Here is a 17,727-nt window from a genome sequence, read left to right as displayed (position 1 = left end):
CAAAATTGAGTACAGTATAAATCTCATTCAGCCCTATGATGAAGAGATTCCAGGCATTCTGAAAGCCATCCATTTATTTATTAAATTTATTGAGTCCCAACAATATGTCAGGCTCTATGCTGAAAGGAATGAGAAGTGGTAAATTTTCTCAGGGAGCTCATAATCTCAGGGATGAGCCAAGCAATTTTTCAGACTGTACAATAAAATGACTCCGGGTAATGAGAAGTGGCCCACAATGCTGAACAAAGAGACAGAGTTCATTGGATATTATCCTCCAAAGGAAATGCCAGCCAGTTACCCAGACTTGCCACCTTAATTAGTGGGACACCTCATTCATACTGACTGTATCTCTGCACTGGTGCCAAGACCTGCTCATGGGATTGAATTCTATATGAGAGGGCATCACTGGTGTTCAATACCCCCATCTGGTTCTCCTCTCCTTCAAGTTATGTGGGACTATATTTGCTGACTTTCTTTAGGGTGGGTGGGACACAGTGACTAATTCTAGGCCATAAATTAAGAATAGAAGTATGCCACTGTAGTGTGGAGCTTTTAAGTTATAGAAAATTTTTCTGCAGAGCTGTCTACCTTCCTCTCTCTGGTATTTTGCGTAGCAATATTCAAAATGGTGGCTGCTTTGATTTGAGGTAGTAAGATGTACAGAGCTCCCTTTTCTGATATGCAATGAACAGGTAGAAGGAGTAAGTTACCTTTCTTGATGGAAGTCACTGTGATTTGGGTGTTGTTTATTACTAAAACATTAGCCAGTGCATTGTGACTGAAAAAAAGTGTTTTGTGTACTTTTATTATTATTATTATGCAAGACTAGCCAAGCAAAAGAAAAGAAGTTATGAAATACTTAACTCCCAACATCTGTTCCTACTTTTTCCAGACTTTACCTAACATTGATTCCTGCATCATGAATCCTTCTAAACAGGACCCCAAAGCTATAGGTTGCACATACATGCATGCCTTGAATACATGTAGACATATATACATAACACACATACATGGAGTGAGTTTGCTTTCTTTTTATTTAACACATAATTATTCACATGATGGACCCTGAAGGTATTTAGGAGCTGTTTGCTAGTTGGATGCCACTTGGTGTCATGAATGTTTTGAAAATAGTCATTAAACAAGGTTTACTTTAGGGCTTTAGAAAGTTCATTTTATCTCACTTAAGGCCTCTATGCTAATAAAAGTAAATGCTTAGAGAACTTAGAAAATTAGAGAACAGGAGAACTGAAGCATAGAGACACGACAGAACTTGAGGTCAGGTAAGATAGCTTTCTCCCAGACATGTTGCATGGTTTTGTGGAAGGTGTTTGACTATGTATGTACACCCCCAAGAAAGTGTTTCTAGAGACTTTTTCTATAGAAGGAATTTTTATTTCTAACAGAAGCTTCAGTGTGGGAGCTTCTCTTTCTATTTCTGAAAGTTCTTAGCCTTCTGTTTATGTAATGATGCTGTGGTGATGTTCTACAATGTTGTAGCCTCACATTAGACTTATCTGTGATTAATCCTTCTTGGGCTGGAGATGGGATGAGATTCTTTCCCTGAGGGTGCAACTTGAAGCTTCTGCGGTATTCATGTAAGATATGATTTGACAACGAAATGTAGCTTAGAGAATAAAAAATGATGACTGTTGTAAAGGTCTTTTTAGGTAAAGAAACTAAAATAAGCATTCCATGTGTAAAAAAATGAAGTCTTAAGGAGCTAAATTCCCACAACATAAGCTACTTCTTGAAAATATATAAGACAGTTTAGAAGGTCTATTAATTCTTTCAAGATAAATTATTATCTCTTAGCATTAAATAGCACCATAAGAGACCAAACGTCCCCCTACTTAATTCAAATGAAATATATGGTTAGTTGGAATATTTGGGAGCAGAGATATAAAGAAAATGTTGAATGTGGGTTTTTTTTCACCAGTTATTTTCTTTTTTGAATGTAGATACTGAAGTATTTGTGGTTATAATTTTACTAAATACTTGTATAATTCAATTATAGCACTTAGGCAATTTAATGGTATGCAGCAAACTTATTTTACTTACTTTTCAGTTACGTTTGGCTCTCATTTCTTAAGTGCCTGCTACATATCATGCACTGTATTACACGAGGGTGGCAATGATGGACAAGTTGTGGCCCTCGACTTGAGGAATGCAGTCAGGTTGGGGCACAATGACATGAACAAGGGTTTTTGGTGCAACATGGAAGGTTAGCAGCAGTACCACATTAATTCTCCTTATTGCTTTCTGATAAAGCATTCTTTCTTCTTTGTTTAGAGGTTGAGACATGTGAATATTTTTCAGTATTGTCACAAAGAATGGATTGGAGTTTCACATGCTGCAGTTACCAAATGAGGGAAAAAAGCACAGAGAATTCAGCTAAAGCATAGAGGAATTATGTTGGAAATTATACCTAAAAACATCTCTCTTTATAGATGCATATGAGCTGATTGTCACCTGACCATTTTTGCAAATGTTAATAACCAAAACAACATGATAAAATAATAACAATTTATAATGTATTCTTACAAACGAATTAGTCATGACTATGGCTGACAAGACATAAATATTGTTAAGTGAATGGTTCTGAAATGGTAAAGTATAAAATATTAGAGCTCCTGTGCTTTTCTAATTTTTTTAAATCTCTGATTTGAACAAATTGTCATTTATATCTTCCAAAGAACACATTACCTCTGCTGCGTGAAAACCCATATGATTTACACTGTCAGGTTTTATTATTATTGTGACAGATACTTTGGCGTATAAATCTTAAACTAATGAAAAAATGTCATCTTCTTTTTGGGGCTAAGTGTTCAAAGTGCATCAACTATTCAATTTGATAGACATTTCTTCAGAAGGCTTGGGAGGAATTGCATATTAAAAATACTTTGTATATGAAAGTCTTATCATTTATATCCACCTCCTCAGTAGATAAACTAATTGTAAACCACTTTTGAGAACTAGACTTCTAAAAAAACTTTTACCTGTATGACTGGGACTCTAGAAATGCCAAATGATATTTCTGTGACTTTCACAGTATACCAAGGAATTTCTTTTTATTTATTGGCTACATAGCAAATACAGAAGAGTCATGTCTATTCTTTCTGGAGCAGAATCCTTACACATTTTTGAAGTCATCACAGTGAAGGCACATATGTGGTCAACTGAACTTATGTATAACTGTATTTTTGGTTGGCTGTATTTTTGAACATTTTTTTAAAAATGATGGCAGCAATTATCCATCCTTAAGACAAGCAAGTCCCACTGTAGAGTTTCTCAAAATGCCATGTGTGTCACCTCATCTGGGTGTTTATTTAATTGCAGATTCTCAGGCTATATCTTTAAAGATTCTGATTCAGAAGGTCTCCCATGAGTTCTCCTAAACAATCATGTATAGGTACTTTGAATAACACATTTGGATAAAGGAGGAGATGCAGAGTGTTCAGATTAATGATTATACAAAAGAATGGATATTCATTCAACAAACATCTTCTTTTTCTTTTTTTTCTTTTTTTTTTTTTTTTGTATTTTTCTGAAGCTGGAAACGGGAAGAGACAGTCAGATAGACTCCTGCATGTGCCCGACCGGGATCCACCCAGCACGCCCACCAGGGGGCGATGCTCTGTCCCTCTGGGGCGTCGCTCTGTTGCGACCAGAGCCACTCTAGCGCCTGGGGCAGAGGCCAAGGAGCCATCCCCAGCGCCCGGGCCATCTTTGCTCCAATGGAGCCTTGGCTGCGGAAGGGGAAGAGAGAGACAGAGAGGAAGGAGGGGTTTGGGGGTGGAGAAACAAATGGGCGCTTCTCCTATGTGCCCTGGCCGGGAATCAAACCCGGGTCCCCCTCACACCAGGCCGACGCTCTACCGCTGAGCCAACTGGCCAGGGCCAACAAACAACTTCTTTAAAATTCTATTATTATTATTATTATTATTATTATTATTATTACAATTGTTTCCAAAGGGAAGTGTTGGCCAAAGTTAAATGTCCAGAGATCAACAACATTAACCTTCACTTTTCAAAGTAATTTCCTTAAAACTTTCCTCCACATGTGTATCAGGTTACTAGGATACTATAGCTCTGCACTATTTTTGCTCAGTGTCCCCTAGGTCTCTCATCATATATGTATTACTCTGAATTTTTATTTCCTAGGCCTTAGTGTCATTGGATGTAGCACTTTTTCTGTTAAAGTACAATCTTAGCAATTCTTTGATAATCCAATAAGTAGTATAATTTTCTCCTCTGGAGAAACCGTGACACGTATTTATTTCCGTAAGGAAGACATAGGTCACAAACCCATTCTCCTGGTTGTCACTCAGCACAGCCTCAGAAGGATGAGGAGCATTTGGGCCATACATGTTCATTGTTTTAATCATTTCCAGTCACTTTAATGTAGTGCAATGTGAATCTTCTGACTCAAGTTGAATTACTTTATTTTAAGGTAAAATAGCCTAATGATATTCACCATGGAGATAGAGCATTTTTGATCCTAAGAAAGCTCTACACTTAGCAAAATTTCACACTGCATTTCAAGCAATATTAGTCCATAGAGGTTTCCCTTGAAAAAGAGGTTTTATGGTAATATGGGAGAGTCTGCTTGCTCCCATACTGCTGCTTTTAAAGATTCACACAAAACATTAATATATTAAAGGTATGGCCTTGCCCTGGGAATAAGAAACTTCTGTGAAATTGTTCAACTCAGCTATTCACAAATTAATTTGACTATACACTCCCTTCTTCCTTTAATACCTGTTGACTGCAAAGAACAATCCATTATGTAGTATAGCTTTCCCCTCTGGAGAGCTCATGCCACATGCTTCATTCTATGGGGATGCTCAGTCACAGGCCCCTTCTGGCCGTCACTCAGTGCACCCTCAAAAGCCTGAGCATGTGAACTCTAACAATGAAGGAAGATGATAGACATCCTCATTTCTTTTATTTTTTAAAAAAATCACTCTAAGATCTGTTAATACAGTATAAACATGAGCAAAGTACCAAAAAATTATTTTTTCACTATCTCTCATCCCATTTTTTTTATTTCTTCTATATAAAATCAGACAAGTCCATTAACTCAAGCTCACACTAGAAATTGTTCTCCAGCCTTAAGCCACATCTCTAAACCATCAGTTCTATCCTGAAACACGGCAGTCACTTCCTACGTAGTCTCTGTGTCTGTATTTTGCTTCCATATGAACCTTCCAATTGATGCTGCTAAGAGTGCCATCTCGCTCTTGAAATATTATTAATGTCTCCTTCTTGTGTAAATAACACCGTTCTGAATCCTTGGGATTTCATTTAAAGTTCTCACGACATCACCCCAACTAACTTTTTCTAGTTTTATTACCTTTTATACTTCTACACTTTTACTTTATTACACCAAAAATGTCAGATGTTCAAATATTCACCAGCTAAGCGAATACTTGTAGGGTAGTTATCCCAGATCTCTCCTTTTTAATGGGAACTTGAGACTTTTTATTTTACCCTGTTCACCTGGTTGACCCCCGTGGGACTCAAGAGGCCATCTTTCTTCAATGTGATTTTAATGTTTTAGGAAAATGGCTTGAATTGTGAGTGAAACCTTAAACAAATTGGACCAATACATTTTTTCCCCTGGGGAATTTGAAACTGAGGCTAAGAGATTCCAGTCCCAGTTTGGTTCATTTTTCCATGAAGCATAAATAAACCCCAGAGCTCTGGAAAGCCATGCAGACAGGAAGACAAGGGAAGCTAGTTTTTAACAAAATGCAGGATGAAACAGACCTCCAGAAAGGAACAGAAATATGAGGCAGAACAAGAAGCTTCACAATATTCAGGCACCTGACTCCAGGTTTTTTCCTTGATATTTTACATGCTGTAATTGTATCCTCAAAATGTAATGTTTATTCGTTAAGCAAGCTCATATCAGTCTCAATATCTATGCAACCAAGAATAAGGACTACTATCAAATAAAAACCCATGCATGTCCACACATAAAAACCCTGCATTACTTTTCCTGTGCTGGGAATATTCATCACTTTGTATTTCTTCTTATCAAAATCCTACCTGTCACTGAAAACCTGCCTCTTGCTTAAAGCCCATCATAACCTACCATATTCATGGTATTTAAATATTTTTATAACACATTATTATTGCATTACATATATTTGAGTGTAAGACTATGTCCAAGGTATCTTGCATAAACTAATGCTTACACCTAACAATATCTTTTAAACATAAGGGGCACAAATAATAATAGTTTGAATTAAATTGAAAAATAAATAAGACTCCATACTTGTTTTCTCTACAGGTTTAAATCTCTTGATAGGAAAATCTAGTTCAAAATAAACTTCACAGCGGCCGTGATGACAATTTCCTAGAGAGTACCCTTGTTTTCCTACTGTTATCTCAGTGAATGCCTCAGTCCCAAAGATGAGGAAGCTTTGATTGTCTATTGTAAGTCCCCAGGAAGTTGAGAAATCAGTCATGTCTAGATTGTTGTATAAATATGAGAAATATCAAAGGCAGGTTTCTGCAAGGATCTCAGAGGTTATGATGAGGGAAGGAGTCTGATGGTTGAAAAGGCTCCAGCTGTGTTTGAAAGACCCTTCCAATGCCTGTGGGATAAATTGCTTTTATATAAAACCTCTAAGATGTATGCATAATGCAAAAGGGTAAAATCAGTAGACATTAGCAAGTTGATGGGTGAATAATTATAAAATATGCTTTCTAAATCCTAAAGGTCATATAGAATTATCATAAATCATATTTACTTCTGAATTGACTTTTGACAGTTTCAGCAATGATTCAACCAAAAGCATGACTCATTTAAAGAAATAAAGTTATTTACAGAGTATCTAACATAGAGACCCAGCTTCTCACCTCCACCCCTTTAATAGCACTTGCTGAGTTACGTACCAGAGGGTGTCTTAATTACAAGGAAGAAGTCCAAGGAGAGAAAGGCAGACAAGATTTGTTTCTTGCAGTGAACTTTACCAAGACTCCAGTTAGCCAACATGTGTGTTCTGTAGCAGACTTTGTTCTAAGGAAGTGGGAGGAAGGGCGAGGCAGGACATAAAATGTGAAAGTCAAATATTTCAACATCTATTACGTGCCAAGGGATGCATGAATTGCTTTACTGGCATCTCACATGGTATTTTTAATGTGATCCTCCTGAAATGTATCTAAAATTAAATTTATAATTGACACCTCCGTAGGGTTTTGTTATATCGGAAATACTGGTATTGATTTTCTGATAAATAAGTTGTTTGCCTCAATTTTGACCCACTGTTTATGATTGCTCCTGGATTTACATGAAAGTTTCTGTTCTTGAACTATACAACCCTCTGCCTCAATCCAGTTTTCCTGGTTTCTACGTTATCTGCTGACATCCAAGACCTTGGGTGTTCCTACTGCGATGTACTGTGTGCCTTTAGGTTTGGGTTTTAGTACTATTTTCATCGAATTGAGAAGTAAACCCAGGTTCATATCCAAACAGATACAAAGCAAACAATATTAGGAAATCAATTTCTATTTAATTATGCATTTTAATTTGGAAGTTCTTTGACAAATAGCAGAATTGGTAATGTTCCTTGCATGGCGGTTATGATAATTACACCATATCATTTAAGTAAAAGGTATTAAAGTGTCTAAAAAGAATAAAGGACCTGGAGATGATTTAAGTATGAGAGACCAGACTACTATATTTTATACTGTAACTTTCTGAGATACCACTTACTGATAAATAAGAGATTTCTTTTAAAATAACAGACCAACACCAATATAAAAAATAGAAGGTGGGTCTTTAAAAGAAAAGACCAAATTTTTGAAAATAAGAAATGAGTGGAAGAATGCTGAAACAGATTGAGAAAATTTTTATGTGCATAATAAGGTAGAACAGGCTTGTGTGGCCAGTAGTCGCCACCATTGTGGCCATGACTGTGCAGGTTTCAAATAGATTCAGGCAGATGGTAAAGAAACAGTGGAGCCAAAAAATGGTGGGCCATTCCTTTATTCAAGTCTCGCACCAGCCGGCGAGCAAACACACAGGGAAAATAATTCCCTCTTCATTCATTCAGAGCTCATAAAACTACTGACACATTATCTGGTTCCACAACCAGGAGATTCTTCTCCAGTTTTTCCTAGAATCAAAGGCCTCACCAGTCCCAAAGCCCTTCACCTCTGGTTCCCCATCTGTCAACATGGCTTCTTACTCAGCTAAACTGGCTTCTCTCTTTCCCTGACATCTTGGCTTCTCCTCCTTCTACTTGTCTTTCCTTTAAAAACTTTTCTGACATGAAAACCTCTCCTCCAGCAAGCTTTAGCAAGACAATGGCCTGTCCCAAGCAGGAAAGTAATTAGCAATTTCACAGATCACATATCTGGCACTGCCCAGCACCATTTTTAACACTAAACGTGAACAAACTCAAAAAATACAAATTTTACAAACTCATTTGCCAAACAACGCTAGACTTATGTTCTAGGGAGCTGATGTTCACAGATGCATCCCAGAGAAGCCCAGAGCCTGACACTTTAAGTGGAGGAGAATACAGTAGTGAAACATGGGGCAGAAAACAGGAGGGCTAATTGAAAATATGCACGTGAAAGGTTTACACCTCTGCACACATAGTTAAACAACATTCCTTCCATATCACTGCTTTCCAATATACAACTACTTAGTGTTTGCCAAATTAAAAAAAAAAAGTAATAAATGAAATAATGAGGACTTCCTTTTCTGACAACATGTCTAAGTATACACACCCAATAGTAATGGAGCACACAGGAAATTAGTGTTGTGAGGTCCTTGGAAACAGGTGCCAATCTAACCTAGGGAGTGATCAGTATATATAAAAGATGAAGGCAGGAACAGCCTGACCTGTGGTGGCACAGTGGAAAAAGTGTTGACCTAGAACGCTGAGGTCACTGGTTCGAAACCCTGGGCTTGCTTGGTCAAGGCACATATGGAAGTTGATGCTTCCTGCTCCTCCCCCTTTCTCTCTCTCTCTCTCTCCTCTTTAAAATGAATAAATAAAAAAAATTTAAAAAGAGAAAAAAAAGATGAAGGCAGGGAGATATTAATTTTTTTAAAGGCAAGTATGTGGAAACAAAGGAGAATTACATTTTTGATGGTGACCTTAAAAATAATAATGGTAAAAAATGCAAGAAAATTTGATGAGAGAAAAACAGAGCCATACAATTAAATAAGTGCAATCACAGTACATGGACACTTGGTTCTACAGTAAATGTTTTAATCAAGTTCTAAACGTTATTTACAAGATTTCAATATAAGAGGCATGCAATGAGGAACAGTTTTTGCTAATACTCGGTTTCACGTCACATCATTGTATTGTTTATTCTTGTTGCCTTCCATCTCTGTGTGAGGTTTAAACTCAAACATAGAGAGCATTTTCCAGTGAGGACAGCAGGGTTGACTAGAATGAAGGGTTTTTTTCATAAACTATAGAGGATGTCAGCAGGCAATAATATATAGCGATGTAACATTGGCAAGGAAGCATGTATGACTAGAGGAAGTCAGAAGAAAGTACCTACTTCACTCTGGTCCTGGAGAGTCAGTATGTTGGAAGAAGCAAAGATAGAGACCCAGAGAGGAGGGAAGGAAATTATATATTTACATGTATTCATTCATCATTCATTTAACACATATCTACTGAATGCATATTATGTTTTGGCAGAATCCCAGGTGCTGAGGTATAAGCACCAAATAAAGTGGACAAAAGTCTCTCTTCTCATGGAGTTAAACTCTAGAGATTAGTGAGTCAACATTCATTCATTACAATGAATACATGTAAATATATAATTTCCTTCCCTCCTCTCTGGGTCTCTATCTTTGCTTCTTCCAACATACTGACTCTCCAGGACCAGAGTGAAGTAGGTACTTTCTTCTGACTTCCTCTAGTCATACATGCTTCCTTGCCAATGTTACATGACTCTGACTTGGCACGAGGCAGATTCAAAGCACATAACATGTGCCGACATGTTTGGTATTGGCTTTCCACTCTCTGGGACAGAACCAGGATTCAGCAATGTGATATGAGTATTACATATAGTGAAGGTGATACTGAAAGCAGGAGCTTCCCTTGTTTCCCATTCAGGGGAGATAGATTGTGAACTGCCTTATCCCCAAAACAGCCCTCTCCTCTACCAGGCTGAGGCATGGTCTCACTGGTACAGTTGGCGAAGGAGGCATTCAGTTCTCCTGGCCCAAACTCACTTTTCTTGTGGCACTGTGTACTAAACCAGGACATATTATGCTACGTTCAGAAGCAGTCACCATGGTTCAGAGGTTTAGCATAGTGATAATGCATTTTGTCCTGATGTTTCATTTGCTTCATTGGTGTGTCTAAACCATAGAGTCACCAAGAAACAATGGATGAAGACCCCACCAGTGGGAACATAAACAAAACAAAACAAAAAACTTTAATTACTTTGGAAGGAAAACAGATATTCTAGTTAATTCTTTACGGACTTCTCAGTGCCTCATCTTAGAGGCTACTTATAATTAATTGGACAAAACTAGTCATAGAGCCCACTCTATCTGCAGTGTTGGCAACCATAGTGGATTAATAAGAATATCTAGTGAACAAGGAGTATTGCCTTCTGCCACAGCTCTTCAATGAAGCAGTCTCTGTGAAATTAAATTTTAAAGGCAGCAAATTTGAGAGCCAGCAAGAGTTCCAGGGGCTTTCTAGGTAACTTCTAGAGGCAGTAAACCCAGTGTTGAACCAGATGGAACCTGGCAGCTGTGGTAAAATGACAGGAACAGGGGCAGGAGGATGGTAGGAGGTAGACTCCGTAACAGCGGAGCCAAGGCGACGCTGAATCAGCTGTAGGGTGGGGATGGCTGATCCAGGAGATAGCAAATCACGAGCTTCACCCAACTGCAACCGTACCATCTAAGTCTCGCAAGCCACTCAGAGCCAATAAAGTTAGAGGAACGCTGTGTGCCCCTTAGATGAATTGAAAGATCTCTTAACTTTCTGTAACTCCCCCACTGCTCAATCCTACACGCAGTGAAGTGCTGTCTTAGAAAGGAGCAATAGAGGGATGAGGGGACACAGATAGGCACTGTGCCAATCCCCAGTCAAAGAACAACGCTCGGTGCCAATGTCAGCAGGAAATTTCCAAATGTCAGTTCTTTGCTTCAACTGAAGAGAGCAACCTTGCCCAAGGTCATATCCTACCCAAAATGGTACCTATTCGATGATCAATGTAGGAAAGGGTTTACAGAGCCAGGCATTTCTGGCCAACATAAGACACCTCTAATGGGCCATTTAGACTCCAGCATTCCCTGTGTAATCAGCTGAGGCTTTTGTCATCCACCGACATGATTACACTTTGTCTTCTGCCCAGTTTTGTTTTCTGTTCCTCCCTTCACAAGTGTTGATCCCTTGTGAATATAATATATGCCATATTTTGCCTCAGCTTCTGTGTCTAGAGAATATAACCTGCAATAGCTAATGCCAGAAGTGGTTCAAGAAAGGCAGTGATAAAATTGGGTTATGGGGCTGAATTGCTTTGGGTCACAGTCACTAGATATAGGAGGAACTCATACCCCCCAGCACAAGGGAGCAGTTTAACCCTTAGAACGCTTTCTGCTGGTGAATTGGGATTATGTGCAGGTAGCAGAGAATGTGCTGGCTGTTAACAGTTTATCAGATTCTTTTTTTTTTTTTGAACTGTACAAGCAAAGAGTATAAAGAGTACAAAGTGGGTTTGGAAGGCTATTTATTGCTAAGTGCCATTGACACCTAGAGAAAGATGACCAAAGGCCCCAGTGTGAAAACCAGAGGGCCTTCCTAAAATCTTAGAAAAGAATTTCTCACTTCCTGAAGAAGAAACAGAGAAACTCAAGGACCAGACCTAGAACATGGTAGGTAGAGTGGCTGTACTCTAAAGAAGGGTAAATGCCCAAAGTTGTCTGTGATGCCAAGGTCAGAGCCCTAGTGAGAACATGAACAGAAATAAGGCCATGTAGGTGGAATGTCCCCAAAGTTCTGAATCACCTGCTGTCTCTCTCTCTGAAACTCCTGAGGCTAGAGAGATGGCTGTCCCCTGCCAGTCACCATGCTTCCTCACACCCTGTGCCCCCTTCAGGATGTGCCCTGGGTTCTCATTCTTAAGTGGATGGTTAAGCCAGCTGGACACGTGTTGGGCCTGATAAGGGACTAAACCCTAAGGAAGTGGCGACCTAACCACACTGGCTGGTGGGACCCTGGGTGTGTAGAAAATCTGAAAACTGTGAGTAAGCCACAGCTGTACACCAGGAATGTTGTCCTAGAACCAGGCGCCCAAGAGTAATAATATAATTGGTAAACAATCATATTCATATTATTATTACTCTAGTAACAAACAGATAATAGGTTCCTGAAATAATAGCGTCAGTTGGAGATATTTGTTTATCCAACAAGGTATAGGCATGGAGAGATGACCAGGAGACTGATGGCCATTGCCCTCCAAACAGACCTCGGCTCGCTTGCAGCCCAGACTCTCTGGCTGCAGGGGAACTTGTATCCCAGGAAAAAACCCTGCAGCACTGGGGCAAGTGTTCACGACCCTGAGTTCTCCAGTCCCTCACATGGGCACCTACAGCCCTGGATGGTCGCATGGCCACGTGACCAGTGAAGTTGAGCTGGGCCCTGGATTCTGAAGGGGCACCGGCACTTGGATTTCATGCTCTCAAACAACCTTCTTGAAATTCTTAAAGATTCTACCTTTTTTCCTGTGTTTTTTTTTCTTCTGTCTGATGGAATATAGGAATACCTGCCAAAGGCTCAGATCCCGCCTCCCATCAACTCCTCACCTCCGTAGGACAGCTTCTCAGCAGTCATCGCTCCACCTGCTCCCAGCAATGCCGCTGCCCAGGGAGGATGGTGGGAATCCCAGCACCAGAGCCCGGGCTGGGTGCAGGGAGGCTTGGGCTACGAGTCCTCTCGCCTGGTGTATATCCTGTGCCTGAGGGAAGGCACGCTAAGTAGCAAATAAAATACAAATGACAGGTTGAGAGACTGCTGAAGGAAGGAAAAAGCTGTTTTTCCTGCTTTTAAAATAAATGGCCCTGTGTTTTCATTTTGCACTAGGCCCAACAAATGATAAAAGCTCAGTGTTCAGATATTCACTCAGATAAGTGCTGCATTAGGAAACCAGGACTGTCTAAACATTTTAAGGATGATTGGACAGAGTGTCTGAGTTCCCATCAACACTGGGAGATCTGAAATGTCATCACGGTCTCACCATTAGTGTGGAGACATATACTAAATGGCATTCTCAAGTAAGGGAGATGTACTGGGTCTACTGGGTCTCTGCACCAACTCAGAGCTCTTTTCCCAGCTCCCTGAATTGGAAGTACCAGGTTGCATAGTAACCTCCACATTGCATCCTTGGCCTGTGTTGTGCGAGGTAGAGTGGTGGAAAGGGGCAAGTGGAAGCTACTGAAAAATTCTCCTCCTTCTGGCCAAGGGTGTTAATCAGAAATAATATCTCATATGTATGTGTGTTGGGAAGGGAAGGGGCAGAGACCAGCATCATCTCAGAAGGTTTAAAGGATGCAAGGGTAACTCAGAGTTCTTTTGCCTGTCTCCTTTAATGCACTGGGCTGTCATATTGCCATAAATCAGGTGGGTGCCGCAGAATGATGTCACTGCCCCTGTAACATAATCAAGGGAAGTTCCGATGGTAGATGCTGGGCCTAAATTAATATGGTATCTGATAGATAATTTTTCAGCAACGTGGTAAATCCACCCTTTTCTATTTTCATGAGAAAGGCAGACCAGAAACAGCTAGCATTCATATGGCGAAAATAATAATATATACTTCTAATTTTTCTCTAAAGATATGTTAACTCTCCTATCTTCTGTCTAGTTGAGACAAAATGGACATCCAACAGAGCATCATACTGACCTATGACTTCAGGCTAAACCATGAATGAGTAGTTAGTAAGCAGAAGCCTTGATAAGACATACCTGCTCCTGAGTGTGGGACATAAATAAACCCTTGACAATCAGAACACATTTTAGGGTTCTGTTACTAAGAGGTATAATAAGAGATTGTCTCCCAAGTAAGAGATGAAATACTGTGTCTTGCAGCTTCTGAATAATTAATGATTAATGATATCCTGAAGGTGGTATTTCCCAGCTGGGAAATTGATCTGACTCCTCTACTGGGAGAAATGAAGACGCCATATTGGAATGGTGCACAGAGCAGGGAAAGGCTCCGAAGTACATCTGCAGTGTGGCGTAAGCAGCTCTGATGCTTGGACCATACCATCTGGAATAATGGTTTTAGAACTGTTAGTGAGGGGGGATAAGAATGTCATGTGGAGCTTGTTGGAAGCCCCAGTAAGAGAATTGTAATGCTCAAGTTCTGGAACAGGTCCATGCTACCTGAACTAAAAAAAATATGTCTTTGTAGAACAGCTCCCAGAATGCTACTGGGTCCCAGTAAATGGAGAATGCTTGACCATGCAAGACCCAATGATCACACATCTGGAACTTCCCATTATGATTTGGGTTTTGTCGAATTCGTAAGGATCAGGTGAGCTCAGCAGCAATGCATCCTATGATGGAGGAGGTACATCAGAACCAAGCAAAAGAAGGATAAAAAAACACAAAAGCTGTTTAATAGCTAAGATCCCCACTACCAAACACAACTCTACCTCCCTTAGCTTATTCCTATGTCCATATGGGGAATCCCTGAGAATCAACTATGGAAGGAGAAAAATGTCAGAGCATGGTTTACACAGGAGTGAACTTGGTATGTTTTGGGGGAAACCAAAAACAGATGGTGGCTGCATTGCAACCTCACATATTTGTAGGACAAAACAACCCTCTCAACCTGGGCAGCCACTTTATGTGGAAGAAGATGTGCCCTCCCACACTGGACTCTAAAAGTGATGTCAAACTATGATATAAAGATTATATGAAGATGTGAATGTAATAAAGAACCCCCCCCAAAAAAAAGAGATAGCTAAAAGAAATAAGTGTGACCGCTTCTTTTAAAACATTTTTAGAAATTGATTGATTGAATTTGGAGAGACAGGAAGGGAGAGAGAAACATTAGTTTTTTGCCTCACTTATTTGTGCATTCTTTGGTTGATTCTTGTTTTTTTTTTTTTTTTTTTTTTCTGAAGCTGGAAACAGGGAGAGACAGTCAGACAGACTCCCGCATGCGCCCGACCGGGATCCACCCGGCATGCCCACCAGGGGGCGACGCTCTGCCCACCAGGGGGCGATGCTCTGCCCATCCTGGGCGTCGCCATGTTGGCGACCAGAGCCACTCCAGCGCCTGAGGCAGAGGCCACAGAGCCATCCCCAGCGCCCGGGCCATCTTTGCTCCAATGGAGCCTTGGCTGCGGGAGGGGAAGAGAGAGACAGAGAGGAAAGCGCGGCGGAAGGGTGGAGAAGCAAATGGGCGCTTCTCCTGTGTGCCCTGGCTGGGAATCAAACCCGGGTCCTCCGCACGCTAGGTGGTTGATTCTTATATATGCCCTGACCAGGGATCGAACCCATAACCATGGCATATCAAAACAATGGTATAACCAACTGAGCTACCTGGACAAGGTATTGTAATTGCTTCTTGAAGTTGCAAACTGATTTTGTATCAACAGACAGTTGATAGGTTATTATCCCTACAAATCATTATCATTTAAATACTTATCTTCTTGCTCACATTAGGCTGATAAAGAGACAGACATGTGCACAGGAGCATAGCACCTGCCAATCACCCTTGACAGTTACCTTATCTTCAACATGCCTTTTCTATTTCTCAAATGTATTACAGATTCTACATTGATTCTTATTCTGTAATATGTATCACTATTGTTAGCTGGGGGAACAACTTGCTAACTAATTCTCCTGTGTGTACTGCTATCTGTTCTCTTTTTAACACTTCTCTGGACTCCCAATCTCTTTGCTGTAGCTAGAGAAATTTTCTGGCCCTGGCCAGTTGGCTCAGTGGTATAGCGTTGGCCAGGCATGTGGAAGTCCCAGGTTCAATTTCTGGTCAGGGCACACAGGAGAAGCGCCCATCTGCTTCTCCACCCTTCCCCTCTAACTCTCTCTCTCTCTCTCTCTCTTTCTTTCTCTTCTCCTCCCCTCCTGTAGCCATGGTTTAATTAGAGTGAGTTGGCTCCAGGCACTGAGGATGACTGCATGGCCTCCTCCTTAGGCACTGAAAAATGTCTCCAGGTTGCAAGGAAGCGAGGGCCCCAGATTGGCAGAGCATTCCCTCCTGGTGGGGAACTTGCTGGGTCACACTGGTCAGGGTGCATGTGGGAGTCTATCTCTGCCTCCCCTCTTCTCACTAAAAAAAAAAAAAAAAGAAAAGAAAAGAAAAAGAAATATTCCAAAACTATTTTTTAAAGGCCCTGGCCGGTTGGCTCAGCAGTAGAGCGTCGGCCTAGCGTGTGGAGGACCCGGGTTCGATTCCTGGCCAGGGCACATAGGAGAAGCGCCCATTTGCTTCTCCACCCCTCCGCCACGCCTTCCTCTCTGTCTCTCTCTTCCCCTCCCGCAGCCAAGGCTCCATTGGAGCAAAGATGGCCCGGGCACTGGGGATGGCTCTGTGGCCTCTGCCCCAGGCGCTAGAGTGGCTCTGGTCGCAACATGGCGACGCCCAGGATGGGCAGAGCGTCGCCCCCTGGTGGGCGTGCCGGGTGGATCCCGGTCGGGCGCATGCGGGAGTCTGTCTGACTGTCTCTCCCTGTTCCCAGCTTCAGAAAAATGGAAAAAACAACAACAACAACAAAAAAAAACTATTTTTTAAATATTAGTGTTTTCTTGTTTTACTACCTCCAGTGCTTCCTCTTACACATAAAGTCCAAACACTCTGCTTCCTCCCGAACCTTCCAGCCCTACCTCTCACCAAACTTTGGACTAATCTCTCCCATCCAGTTACACCGTAATACTTTTTATTTTTAAATTGAACTTATTGAGGTGACAATGATTCGCAAAACCATACAGGTTTCAAGTATACGACTCAATGGAACACACGTCCACACTGTGTCGTGCACCCATCTCGTCTCCCGAAGCGGTCTCCTTCCATCTGTTCCCCCACCTGGCCCACCTCCGCCTCCCGCCACCGTTTCCCTTGGATTCTCGCGGTATGTCATGTAGCCTGAGCCTCTTAGCCCTGGCCTTGTCATTTCTTTCTTCTAGGACATGTTCATCCCTCTCTCTGCTGCCATTTTTTTAGGTCCTCAATTTAAAAATGACCTTAATGCAGGGTTTTCCTTCCTCTGCAAGACCAGGTTAGAGTGCCCACCCGCTATATGTCCCTGAGAATTTTGTAAGTTCCAATGAGAAACATGTTATGCACTTGAATTACTTGTTACCTACATATCCCAATTCCCATCAGTAAGCTTCCCGGGGACAGAGCAGCTGTGTCCATAGATAGTATTACACATTGTACAGCTTCTTATATAAATTGTATATTCATATATATATATAGATATATAGGTACACACATATGTTCATATATACTTTGCATGTGCTCATGTGCTTAGAATAAATAATTACTAAGCAAGGTTATGATTTAAATGTATGACAGGTTCAATTCTTAGAAGATTTGAAATTAGAAGCAGAGCTGCAATAAAGCTAGGGATCCATTTTAGAGACTCTGAGACTTTCTTAATCTGTCTGACAAGTTCTAACATAAAATACACTGACCATTGGGACAATGCTGTGCAGGGTAAGTGTTCGATATTTAAGAACTCAATAACTTAATTAA

The sequence above is a fragment of the Saccopteryx bilineata genome, chromosome 5, assembly GCF_036850765.1.
Source record: "Saccopteryx bilineata isolate mSacBil1 chromosome 5, mSacBil1_pri_phased_curated, whole genome shotgun sequence".
Taxonomy (NCBI): Eukaryota; Metazoa; Chordata; class Mammalia; order Chiroptera; family Emballonuridae; genus Saccopteryx; species Saccopteryx bilineata.
The sequence above is the reverse complement of the archived record's forward strand: the minus strand, read 5'-3'. Positions refer to the sequence as shown.